This window comes from Rutidosis leptorrhynchoides, chromosome 1, assembly GCF_046630445.1.
Source record: "Rutidosis leptorrhynchoides isolate AG116_Rl617_1_P2 chromosome 1, CSIRO_AGI_Rlap_v1, whole genome shotgun sequence".
NCBI classification, from domain to species: Eukaryota; Viridiplantae; Streptophyta; class Magnoliopsida; order Asterales; family Asteraceae; genus Rutidosis; species Rutidosis leptorrhynchoides.
This window is the reverse complement of record NC_092333.1, coordinates 526,913,010-526,926,892: the sequence shown is the minus strand read 5'-3', so window position 1 is coordinate 526,926,892 and position 13,883 is coordinate 526,913,010.

The following is a 13,883-nucleotide window of genomic DNA, read 5'->3' as shown; positions in this document are numbered from 1 at the left end:
CATGAGAACTCTGCAGTTAAGCGTGCTCAGGCGAGAGCACTACCAGGATGGGTGACCTCCTGGGAAAGTGCTCGTCGTGTTTGGTCGCCAAGAAAAATCCGTGCGCCTACGGGCAAAGCGGACAATATCATGCTACGGGGAACGTGTCACCTGGGATGTTACACACGGACGGTTTACAATCTGAAATCGTGGTTTGCGGCAAACCCGCCACGAGGAAGGATTAGCGTAGAAGGGATTAAACATGGCAAGTGAAATAATTGATTATCACTAAATCCTGCAGAACCTAAGAATTTCATAATGGATGAAATTGGTAATATAGTTACCTACCTAAATAGCTTATGATTGGCGATCCGCGGTAAGCCTGTCGTTACCATAAGTGAAATATGGATCTTAACCTTGTTAATTATAATTGTTTGAATATTGAACACACTTGGGTAATTATCTTAACAAGGATTAAACATATCAAACTAACTAATACAACTTACTTTTAAAATATGATAGATGTCTGCAACAAACACAAATCCTACTCCGTCATCAATCACTAATTTCTGCCTTAAAGGGCTCCTCGAAAAGGACAAGCTTATGGGCTTGAACTACATGGACTGGCTTCGTAACCTAAGAATTGCTCTTAGGATGGAAGGAAAGATCAGGTCAATTGAGGAACCCTTACCGGCAGAACCCGAATCGAGAGTTACTCAAGCGGCTAGGGACGAGTTTGAAAAACATCGTTCCGAGTCTAATGAGGTAGCATGCTTGATGTTGGCGACCATGTCTCCGGAGCTCCAAAAAGGGCATGGAGAGCTTAGGGTCGTATGACATGCTTAACCAACTCAAAGACATGTTCCAACAACAAGCAAAGCAAGAAAGGTTTGACACCGTGAAAACTCTCGTATCTTGTAAAATGGCAACGGGAAGTAGCGTTAGTGTCCATGTACTACAAATGAAAGGGTACATAGACTGACTGGAACACCTTGGTTTTTCCATAAGTCAGGAGCTTGCAACGGATTTTATCCTGAACTCGCTGACTAGTGCATATGAAGGATTCATTATGAACTATAATATGAATAATATGGAGAAAACAATCATGGAGCTCCATGGCATGTTGAAAATCGCTGAGGCTAACATGGCCAAAGCTAAACCCGCAACTACTGTTCTAGCCATTCGTGAAGGTGGGATCAAGGAGAAGAAAATCAAAACAAAGGGCAAGAACAAGGGCAAAGGTAAGGTTGGCACGTCCAACTTCAAACCTAAACCTAAGGGCATTGCTAACTCTTCTACTTCAAAGATCCCGCAAATCAAGTCTTCTGAAGAAGCAATATGCTTTCATTGTGGGGATAAAGGACATTGGAGGCGCAATTGTACCAAGTACTTAAAGGAACTTAATGAACTACGGGCTAAGGGAGTCGCCTTACCTTCAGGTTTGTTCATGATTGAACTAAACAATACTACTATTTCTAATTCCTGGGTATTGGACACAGGATGTGGTACTCACATTTGTACAAATGTGCAGGGACTCACAAGAAGTAGGAAGCTGAAGACCAGAGAGCTCAATCTAATCATGGGGAATAAGAAAGTTACCTCTGTTGATATGATTGGAGAATATAAGCTCACTTTTGATTCTGGTCTATGTATTGTTTTGTCTAATGTTAGCTACAGTGCCGAAATGGCAAGAAACATTATATCATTTGATGCTTTATTTAATGATGGTTTTGATTTTAGTTTTGATAATGGATCAATACTTGTTTACAAGAATGAAATATTTTATTTCAAAGCTAGTCCTTGTAGAGGTATCTTAGAAACAACAATAAAGCTAAATGATAGTTCAATCTATAATGTTGATTCATCCAAAGATGGTTTGGATAAAACGTATCTATGGCATTGTCGTTTAGGCCATATACACAAGAAACGCATAACAAAACTCCAGTCAGATGGAATTTTAGAATCATTTGATGTTACATCATATGACGAATGTGAATCTTGCTTGTTAGGAAAAATGACAAAAGCACCTTTCACAGGAAACTGTGAAAGGGGTAAGGATCTGTTGGAGTTGGTACACACTGATGTGTGCGGTCCATTCAGATCGCCTGCTAGACACCATGAACGATATTTCGTTACATTTACTGATGACTTCAGTAGATATGGTTGTGTTTATTTAATTAAACAAAAGTCTGAAACTTTGGGAGTGTTCAAGGCATACCAAAATGAAGTAGAAAATCAACTGAACAAAAGAATTAAGATTTTCCGATCTGATAGAGGTGGTGAATATCTTAATGATGAATTTCGTGATCATCTACGGGGTTGTGGGATAATCTCACAATTAGCTCCTCCTAGAACACCACAACATAATGGTGTGGCTGAAAGGAGGAATCGAACATTACTTGATATGGTTCGATCCATGATGAGTCGCACAAAGTTTCCAATCAGTTTTTGGGGTTATGCCCTACAAACTGCCGCAAGGATCCTTAACCTCATCCCAACCAAGAAAGTTTCTAAAACACCTTATGAGATATGGCATGGTAAAACTGTGTCTCTCTCATATCTAAGAATCTGGGATTGTGAGGCTTACGTTCTTCGTGAAGCTCAAGATAAACTTGAACCCAGATCCGAAAAGTGTTTATTTGTTGGTTACCCGACTGATTCTTTTGAATATTTGTTTTACAACCCTACTGAGAACAAAATCTTTGTGTCCCGAAGGGGAGTCTTCCTTGAAAATGATCTCATATCAAAAGGAACCAGTGGGAGCAAAATTGACCTTGAAGAAATTCAAGAATCAACCGACATGGAAATCGATATTGGAACCGATTCTCCTCAAGAGGTCGACGAGCCTGCAGTTGAAAGAGAAACTGACCTGCAGCCACCACCCATACATAGATCTGATAGAGTGCGTCGAACACCAAAGAAATATAGTTTACACATATTTGAGGGTGATGACAAAAATATAGATTCTGATGAACCTATTACCTATCAGGAAGCAATGACAGGCCCCGAGTCTGCCAAATGGAAGGAGGCTATGGACAACGAGATCCAATCCATGCATGATAATCATGTCTGGACCTTGATTAATCATATACCAGGTACTAAAACCATTGGGTGTAAGTGGGTCTTCAAGAAGAAGACCGATATGGAGGGAAATGTACACACATTCAAAGCCAGACTGGTGGCTAAGGGTTACACGCAACAATATGGTGTAGACTATGATGAAACTTTTACACCAGTAGCTATGTTGAAATCCATTAGAATACTTCTTGCCATAGCTGCATTGTATGACTGTGGGATATGACAAATGGATGTAAAAACAGCTTTCCTTAATGGTAAGCTAATAGAGGATGTGTTTATGACACAACCTGAGGGTTATGTACATCCTAAGTATCCTAATAGTGTGTGCAAGCTTCAAAAGTCCATTTATGGACTTAAACAAGCTTCTCGTAGCTGGAATCTTTGCTTTAATGAGAAAATTGATGTTGCTTTAAACATACATATTATTCGACGCAATATCATTTATATTTCATAGGTTTTTACTGTTTACTAAGACATTCAAATGTATAAATCACGAGAAAACGACAAAAGATAATACGAGCTCGAAGTTTGAAGAAAAGACGATAAACGATGGATTTAAACCAAATATATGTCGAGATAACATTACCCGAATACAAGTTCAAGATGAGCAAAGAATAAAAGTTCAAATGAAAAGTTCCAAATCGATAAATGTCAACGCGGGATCAAAAGAGAACAAAACATAAAATAAAAACAAAGAAAACTGTCGGCTGTTCTTACGCGAATCGTGTAGCAACCTACGCGAAACGCGTAGTATTTAACTCTTACGCGGATCGTGTGGACTCCTACGCGAAACGCGTAATATCCAGTCCAGATCCAGATTCAACAGCAAATGGGACGGTTACTTTTATGTTCTAATATTCATTCTTTTTCAAGTGGTACAGCAAGGACATCAACTTTTGACCTACTACACATGTTATAATACTACGGAGTACTCTTACAAAAAGGAGCAGAGAGAAAAATAGAGAAGGGTACACACATACATTTTCAAGGAGACTACACACACAAAAAATTATTAGTTACTGTCATTTATTTTTAAGTATTCTGTACCAAATTAATTTTCAAGTTTGAAGAGTTAGGATAGTTTCAAATATTAAGGGTGTATTGTTCGTGATTAAGGGTATTATTGTACGCGCAAAAGGGGTGTTATTATTGTAATTTTCTACCATTGAAGTTAATGAAAGTGAAGAATTTTTAGTAAGTATATTCTGTTAAAAATTATTGTTATCAATTTTTATAGTTATTGTTATGTTTGCATATTTATATTTTTATGTTTACCCTAGTATAATGAGTAGCTAATTTCCCTAGTGTTTGCTTAGATGTAGAGCCCCTAGTGAAATGGATTGTTATCATTTGTAAAAATTAAAATGTAACTTTAGTATTTTTAACATTGAGCCTAATTAAAAGAACCATTATTATGTATTTGGATATTTAACCCCTGTCACTTAATTTGTTAGATTAAAATAACGAAAGTTATTTTTATTTATATAAATTAAGCTTCAACATTAAAAGTGATCTAGACGAACTTATGACTAATTTACTAACACTAAATTAAAAGTAAGGTTCGGTGGTTTGGGTAATATCACTAGTCATATAATAGTGAAATTGTAAAAAGGGAAACCGTTATGATTTGGGTTTTGGCGAAGGTCAAAACTTGGTTGGGTCTCAATTTAAATACTTAAGGACTAGTAACTATCTAAATATAATCCAATGAAAATTAGATTTAATTTAGTTAGTCAAAACTTATTATTTTTTCGAAAGGAAAATATAAGTTTTATACTAAACATTTTAATACGAGCTTAAACTTAAAACAATCCATGGACCTAGAGGTGACACATTTAAGTAAACACTCCCTTTTATTTTATAAATCATTATTATTATTATTTACGTTCATTTATTCAGTAAAGTTAAAAGTAAAATTAAAAAAAATATTACACAGCATTATATTCCAGTTTATTCGTCACTGTTTTATCACCTGGATTATAACATACGCGGATCGCGTATATCTCTACACGATACGCGTACATATTAAACCATACGCGAAATGCGTATAAATACGCGAAACGCGTAAGTATAAATACGGGAACAGTACAAAATTAGGTTAAAATCTAGGGTTTTGAATATATTATTATTATATTTAAGTTATTAATTTATATTTAGTATTAATTATTATAACACATGTTTTAATCTTACTATTTAGTATTAATTAATATAATTTATAATTAGTCCATACATTATAATTAGTTAATTATTGTAATTCCTTTTAATTTAATTAAAACATGTCTTTTAGTTAATTTAAGTTAATTTGTAATTTTATTTTATTGTTTAAAACAAATTTCTAATCATTTAGTTTTATTAAAAATTATTGTTTTATTTATTATCATTTAGTATTAAAATTGTTTTATCACAATTAGAATAATTTCATTTAATTCATTTTTAAGTTAGTAATTATAAATCTCGTAATTTTGTAATTTTAATTATGAAGTAAATTAGTTAAGTCTCGTTTCCATTATTGTTATTTTATAAATTCCTAATCCAAAACCCCCTTTAAATAAGTTTGACTTCAAAGACTATTAAAAACCATTAAACACTCCATCTCCCTGTGGAACGAACCGGATTTACCTACAAACTAAACTACGCGGATAGGACCAGTTGCCTATATATGTTTGAAACCAACCTAAAATCGTTAAAATACCATATATACAATAAATCAATTCGTGTAATAAAACAACTCAATCTATTCATAAATAAAGGTATTGTTTCAACGCATCAAAATCAAAGAATTTAGTTTTATTAGAGGCGAAGATGAGCCATGTGTCTATGTTAGGTCTAGTGGGAGTGTTGTAGTCTTCCTTGTACTATATGTCGATGACATATTACTCATGGGAAATGATATCCCGACATTGAAAGATGTCAAAGCTTGGCTAGGGAAATGTTTCTCCATGAAAGACATAGGAGATGCATAATATATTTTGGGAATAAAGATCTATCGAGATAGGTCAAGGAGATTAATTGGGCTAAACCAAAGTGCATATATAGATAAGATACTGAAGAAATTCGGTATGCATAACTCCAAGAAAGGGTGCGTTCCTATGAACCCGGGAATGATATTGAGCAAGTCTCAATGTCCTAATTCTGACTTGGAGTCAGCTACCATGAGTCGGACTCCATATGCTTCAGCTATAGGATCGATCATGTATGAGATGATATGCACTAGGCCTGACGTGTCGTATGCACTAAGCATGACTAGTCGTTATCAGGCCAATCCTGGTGAAGCTCATTGGATAGCAGTCAAGAATATTCTAAAGTATCTTAGGAGGACTAAAGAGATGTTCATGGTGTATGGTGGGAATGACGAGCTGAGCGTCAAAGGATACTCTGACGCTAGTTTCCAATCAGATAGAGATGATTGCTCTTCACAATTAGGATTTGTATTTATGTTGAACGATGGAGCCGTCGACATATTATTAAGTAGAGTAGACACGACTAAGAACTTGGCTGATTTTTTCACCAAGCCTTTGCCACAGACTAAGCATGATGCTCATAGCATGTCAATTGGCATTCGTGTCATTGATGATAAAGTTTGATTGTATTTATTATGTTAAGTTTGAAACTTTAAACATTGTGCAATAATATTTGTTGCAATTGATCTGATGATTAATATATTGAGATTATATTATACGCATGATGCGATCATTTCATTGTATATTGCCATATTTCATTTTGCATGTTTTAACTTCCAATGAATATTATTTCATAAACTTCCACAGTCGGTCATTCTCTAAGGAAGAGAGAATTGAATTAAGGCTGCTATGAAGTGTAGTAATATAGGCTTATATGAAACTGCATTCATGAGGAACTTGATAGTTGATTCAAGGTTTTGGAATGACCACACTTAGACATTACTTCATGGTTTTAAGTCAAAAGGTAAGCTCTAAGATGGCAACATCATTTATCCTAGAGTAGATATGTATGAGAAATCCTGACACAAACTATGTTATACTTTGACCTGTTTCTAACGCTGTGCGTAAATGCCAGTCATAAGGGAGCAGATTGGGAATATCATGGAATGTGGTGGATGTCTATACAGTTGAAGCAATTTGTTCCTTATTCTTTAAGCAAGTTTAAGCGATATCTCTGGGCCCCTCGTTGATTTGTGCTGAATTAAATGCATGGCCATGCTACGACTGAATTAATGCAATTGCAGTCTATTTGATCACCACAAATCTCTATCGGGAAACATAATCTTGAACGATGATGATTGACACTTAACCATGTCACACGTTCAAATAGATATCTTGAACAAAAGGATGATTGATATAAATCAAAATATAGGAGTGTAACGTAGCAGACTAGTTGTTACACATGGTGTGTCTTTTAAGACAGGCCAATATTATAAATGTCAGTGCAAGTGGGAGTCTGTTGGAAATATGTTCTCGGGTTGGCTACGGTTCGACCGTGGTTTGACCGTGGTACATATATTCCGAAGATATGCCCATGACATTAAATAATAAAAGTCCATTTATCCTATTCGGTCACACACAAAGGCCAATCGTAAATTGTTTGATATACATTCTAATCAGAAATTAATTTATTAATCATTAGTTAATGGTTTAATAAATTAAGTAAGTTTTTTTTATGTGTTTACATATACTTACAAATCTAAATATGTAGAGATTTGATTAGATTTTGCAAATCATATTTTATATAAGATATAAGATTTGATTTGATTTATAAAATATGATTTGATTTTGTAAATCTTATTTTATATAAAGATTTGATTTTGCAAATCTTTCCATATCTTTATTTATTACATTTGTACTAGATGTATTAATTGTATCAATTATGTAATATATAATACCAAGTCTTGGTATTGGAAAAGTTATGAAAAAGATACAAAAACACACATACAAAAATGCTATTTTTCTTTCTTATTTTCAAGTAACCAAAAATACTTGGAATCTATAATTGGGTTCGGTTTTTGGTGGAAATAACGAAGAAGAAAATATCCGTTAAGTAGAAGGTATAGATCGAAGCAAGGTTGGAACTTTGGGTGTCTACCGTTTAGAGGAACTCTTCTTTGGGTTTTCAAATTCGATCTTCAAAAGGCTACAAAGGTTGTATTCTAATCTTCTCTTGTTCGGTGTCGTTAATTTGTTTTGTTTGCCAAAGTTTTGTACAATGATCCGTGGAAGAGTATGATTTTGTAAAGTTTTAAAAATGCTTCCGCTCGCTTTGAATTTGTATCATACTCCAACAGTACTAACATATTATTTTTGTAGCTTTTAAATGTTACTACTTTACTAATTATATTGTCAGATTCTTTTTGCTATAGTGAACTGTGTAGATTCATTTAGACATACAGGTTGCAGTACACTTCATATCACCATTTAAAGGGCAACAGTTAAATGGTTGTTGATGACAAAGTTTTGATGAGTTATAAGTTGTGCAAAATTTAAAATACTATAGTATTGTGTTGTATGACAAGTGTCTTTCATGATTAGCATAATTATTATTATGAATTATATTAGACATGCTATATGGATGGTATAGAATTGTAGTCATTTTACCACAAGTATCCTCCCTGTTTCCAAATTATATAGTATGTAAGTTAAAAATGTAGGGTTTATGGCCAGGTCCTTTCGGGTTCCTACAAATTATCTTGGGCAACAAAGTCATGGTTTGCACTAGCCTTATGGACCTATAAGATTACTATTACTGAGTACTTATATAATGGAACATTCTGTTTAAAACCTCAAATATGACTTAAGGATGTAAAATCAATATCTAGGGGATACTTTTTATTGAATGAATATGATAAGATTTGTAATCCAGAAGAATGACAGAAGAGCGAAAGAGTTAAGTGTAGCCCACTTTTCGTGTTTCGATATCATCAACTACTTATTGTACTTATTTGGTTGGTACAAAACTTGGATATTTTGGATTTGTTCTTATTTGGTTGTTACTAGTACATATTTAGATATGTACTTATTCGGATGGCGCATCCGATGAAGAGCAATTTGTGGTTTGTTCTTTATACTGAAAATCAAGGTAAATAAGTAATATGAGTTGACAAAATACATATTTTTAAACTCTGGCTTTTCTATTCAGATGTGGATTTGGATTTGTGCAACTTTGGTTGGTATGATGTTTCATGATCATGTGGATTTGGCTGGTACATGTAACATTATCATGCGTATTTACCTTAGTATTTATCTGGCTTTTCCAATGCTTCAGTCTACTAGAAGAACTAAATAAGACAACAAAATTTCTCTGACTTGTTCACCAAGTCTGACACAAATCCTTGATCCTTTGATCAAATTCGTCACAGCTTCAACATGTGTGTGTGCGCGTATAATTATTTAATACTACGTATTACTTATGACATTTTTTTAGTATTAGTAAGCTTATTATTATATATGAATTTTTTGTTTATCTAAATGGTCTACATTTATTTATCGAACATGACTCATAAAACTGACAAGACGATACTATATATTATTATTCGTTATAATAAATATATTATTACAATACAATTTTAAAAGTTGTATTTACATCTACATCTGCTCTACTTGCTAAATTATTTGCAATGTATCAAGAAATAATGGTCAAATGTTATAACTTCAGGGTACTTAATGTAAATATGGGAAACTAGACAACTAGTGAAAGCAACTCGAAGGCTGATTTTAAGGCCCAATTAAACCCAATGGATGCAAAACGCCTTACACGAAAGCCTCAATAAACGTATCCATTGATAAAATGAAGGGTGGTGATCCTCACACATCACTTTTTGATCCATCTACACTTTTGTCTCATAAATTTACAGTTATGTCCATAAATTAATCTAGAGAGTTGAGTTTATATTATTATTTTAAGTATAAGTATGATAAAGGGTATAATAGTAACTTATGTGTAGATAGATCAAAAAGTGGTGTGTGAGGATCACCTTCTATTAATGAAAAAGCCCCATATAAAACATTTCGAAAGCGAGTGGTAATTATGGTTTCACATATAGGAGAGGTGTCTTTGACACATATGCAAAGTGTACAATCGAGTAGAGCCCAAAATGTGACGATCGCTCCAAATCCATATGGACGAACACGTCATTCATCGATTTCATTGCGAGGTATTTGACCTCTATATGATACGTTTTGTAAACATTGCATTCTTTTGAAAAGGCACACCATAAATGAATATTTAAATCAAAGGTTTTCGACATCTGATGATTTCTACATATAGACAATCACCGTAAATAATAGTTTACAATAGTACTTCCATTGACAATGCAGTCAAAATAAGATACATAGTGATGATTTGGTGAATGCAACGTTTCCTTGATAAATATGCCATGTAAGACTCCATGCACATAGCTTGTCTAACATATAAGCAAACAGCGGAAGACTTCTAGGAACCTGAGAATAAACATGCTAACAAGTGTCAACACAAAGGTTGGTGAGTTCATAGTTTTAGTGTTTCGCATAATCTGTATATAAAGGTGGATCACAAGATTTCAGTTGTTCAATCCAGAAACGTTTATCAAAATATTCTACGAAATTGAGCACCCTGGTAACTAAGTTTTAACGTCTGCATAATAAGTACCCCTGTGTTTAACATGCAACCAACATGTACAATACACTCAAATAGCATACGTCTGTTTTATAGTTCAGGCTAGGGTTTCTATACCTGGAACAGACGGGGATGTCAAGCCCTATGGATCCATATACTACTACTCGCGCCCACCAGTTCTTATAACTGGCAGTTAACAGTTACCAAAGCTAAGGGATTTTCGGTTCAAACTCAGTGTAGAATTTAGTATGTACTTGTATCCATTGCGTTTAAAATAAATTGCATGTATTCTCAGCCCAAAAATATATAATGCAAAAGCATTTGAAAAGGGATCAATGAAACTCACGAAAAATCAGTTTTAGTATTTGTATTCATTTCATAAAAACAGTTATAAAAGTAGCGCATGTATTCTCAACCCAAAAATATATATTGCAAAAGCATTTAAAAAGGGAGCAAATGAAAATCACGCATATAAATATTGTATATCGATTAATAAAGCATTTGCATGTATTCTCAGCCCAAAAATGTAGAGAGTAAAAGGGATCTTATGAAACTCACCTTAGCCGCATAAAAAGTCATTCACCAAAATGTGACCGAAACTCGGATTACCAAATAACCGTAGATCTCAACCTAGAGAACATATGTTGGTCAATAATTGTTTATCAAGTTAGGTCAGGTCATAGTGTATCACAATCCTAATGCTCGAGATCGACATACAATAGTTATCAAAATTTATTTCAAAAAGTCAATCTGACTCCATACAATAGTTGAATGATCATGGCAATCGAATCATTTTAATATTTCACATAGTTTTCCAATTCTTGTAAAATTAAACTATAGTTTTTATAAGGCTTTAAAATATGATAAAACAATCAGTTTTGACAATTGTTCAATAAAACGAGACGTGCCTTATATAAGATTTCAGTTACTCTGTTGGTAATATTTAAAAATCCATTTTATCAATCTCGTAAACAAGTTGTTTATATCTTAATTGCAGATTCAAAAGCAATTTCAATTAACGTCAATCATAATTCAGTTGATCATATCTTTTAATCCGTTCATCGAAGCTATTCGATATCTAAATGAAAAGTTATTGATTTTTCGCCAGCTTTCCAAAAACATGTATATCATATACCTTTTACCAGTAATATATGTATTTAATTCGTGATTCATTATAACTGTTTAACGACGAAATTTAGCATACAAGCATGTATAAATATATATACTCGAGCACTGGACATGGATACACAATTAATATATAAAAGATAAAATATGAGTGCTTACGTATCAATATTGAGATTCAATATTGTAGGAAAGTACGTAAACGTAACGGAGATGATAAACACTAGGTTTGACTTTACGAGCATAATCCCCAAATCATACCCATAACCTCCATAGCTATAACTCATAATTTCCTTAGCTCTATCCCGCTCGAAAAACCATTTTGAAAGTGACAAGCTCATGACCTCGTCGTAGTATTTTATGTATAATATTACTAAAAATATTAAGATTAATAATAATAATAATAATAATCTTAATAATAATAATATAATAATAATAATAATAATAATAATAATAATAATAATAATAATAATAATAATAATAATAATTAATATAAATAATAAATAATAATAATATTACACATTGAGTAATATATGTGTAAGAACTCGAGCAGAAACTGGACTTTTATAGGCAACTTTTTGAAATCTGATGCCCATGCGATCGCATGGGTTTTTAGTGTATTTGCCATGCGATCGCATGGCTGCCTGATCCAGCTCAAAATGTTTTTGTTTTCTTGTTTGTCGACATATTATTATATAATATATATAATATATATAATTTAAATAATTAATTATATATTATATTAAATTCATGTGCATAGTTGACTTGTAATTTTCGTTCCGATGACCCGTACGTTGTCACTCGACTTATGTCCCGATTCCGGTTTCTCGAACGCATTTATGTACGCTTAGAAAACTCGCAATTTACGTTTTGTGACTCGTACCTTTGTCAAAATATAGTCTTAAATTATCAATAAACTATATCATTCAAAGTGTATCTTAAACTTTCGAGTGTTTTGGTCATTTACTTTTATAAATCATTGTCTCGCTATTTGTTGATATATATATATATATATATATATATATATATATATATATATATATATATATATATATATATATATATATATATATATATATATATATATATATATATATATATATATATATATATATATATATATATATAATAACAAATCGTTTTATGACCAAGTTAATATATATTTTCAACATTCATAAATACGTTTTAAATATACGTCGCAAGTTATTCATACAATTAATATTCCAACTTATCATATATATTCAAATAAATATTTAAACCAATAAGTTTAATGTACGGTATTAAACAATTAAAACTTTATTACGTTTTCAAGTTATAGTATATATATGTATCTATTTACATGTAATGGTTCGCGAATCGTTGAGAACAACTGAAGGGTACTTGAATAGTTCAAAAATTTTGAGATTCGGTTTTACAGACTTTGCTTATCGTGTCGGAAACGTTAAATCATTTAAAGATAAAGTTTAAATTTGGTCAGAAATTTCTGGGTCATCACAGTACCTACCCGTTAAAGAAATTTCGTCCCGAAATTTGAGTGAGGTTGTCATGGCTAACAATAAAAATGTTTTTATGACGAATATGAGTCGATAAATAGAGTTTTATCACCGTTGAATAATATGGATAAAACAATCCAATTACTTGAAGCGTATGAGAGAAGCCGTCGTAATAAAGTGAAATGGAGAATAGAGATTCATCTTAACTTTTGACGTATTAACGATTGATTTCCGGAATTTAAGGAATAGAAAATCTTCATAATCTATATAAGATTTGATTCTTCGGAATTTGTGGAAATTAGGATTTTCTTTGATTAAATGCGTAATCTGCCTCGATTGCTATGTCTGATATTTCGCTATAAATTGACCTCTTCCGTTTCATATCTTTCACCACTCCTACATCTTCTTTCTTATTTCATACATCCCAATAGATTGTGAAAATGCTTAATCCAGTTCTGATTCTTGATATTTTCTTGGCTATCGTATCCTTCATTCTTCTTTTTCATCTGCCACCAGAGGAGGTTATTTTCTTCTACTATTACCTTGGGGTTATAGTGTTTTTCATTCTCCCGTGTCTTTATATTGCTATATGCATTGATATACACGGTTTGTAATTTCATGTTTGTTATCGGGCTTTATATCTCCCCT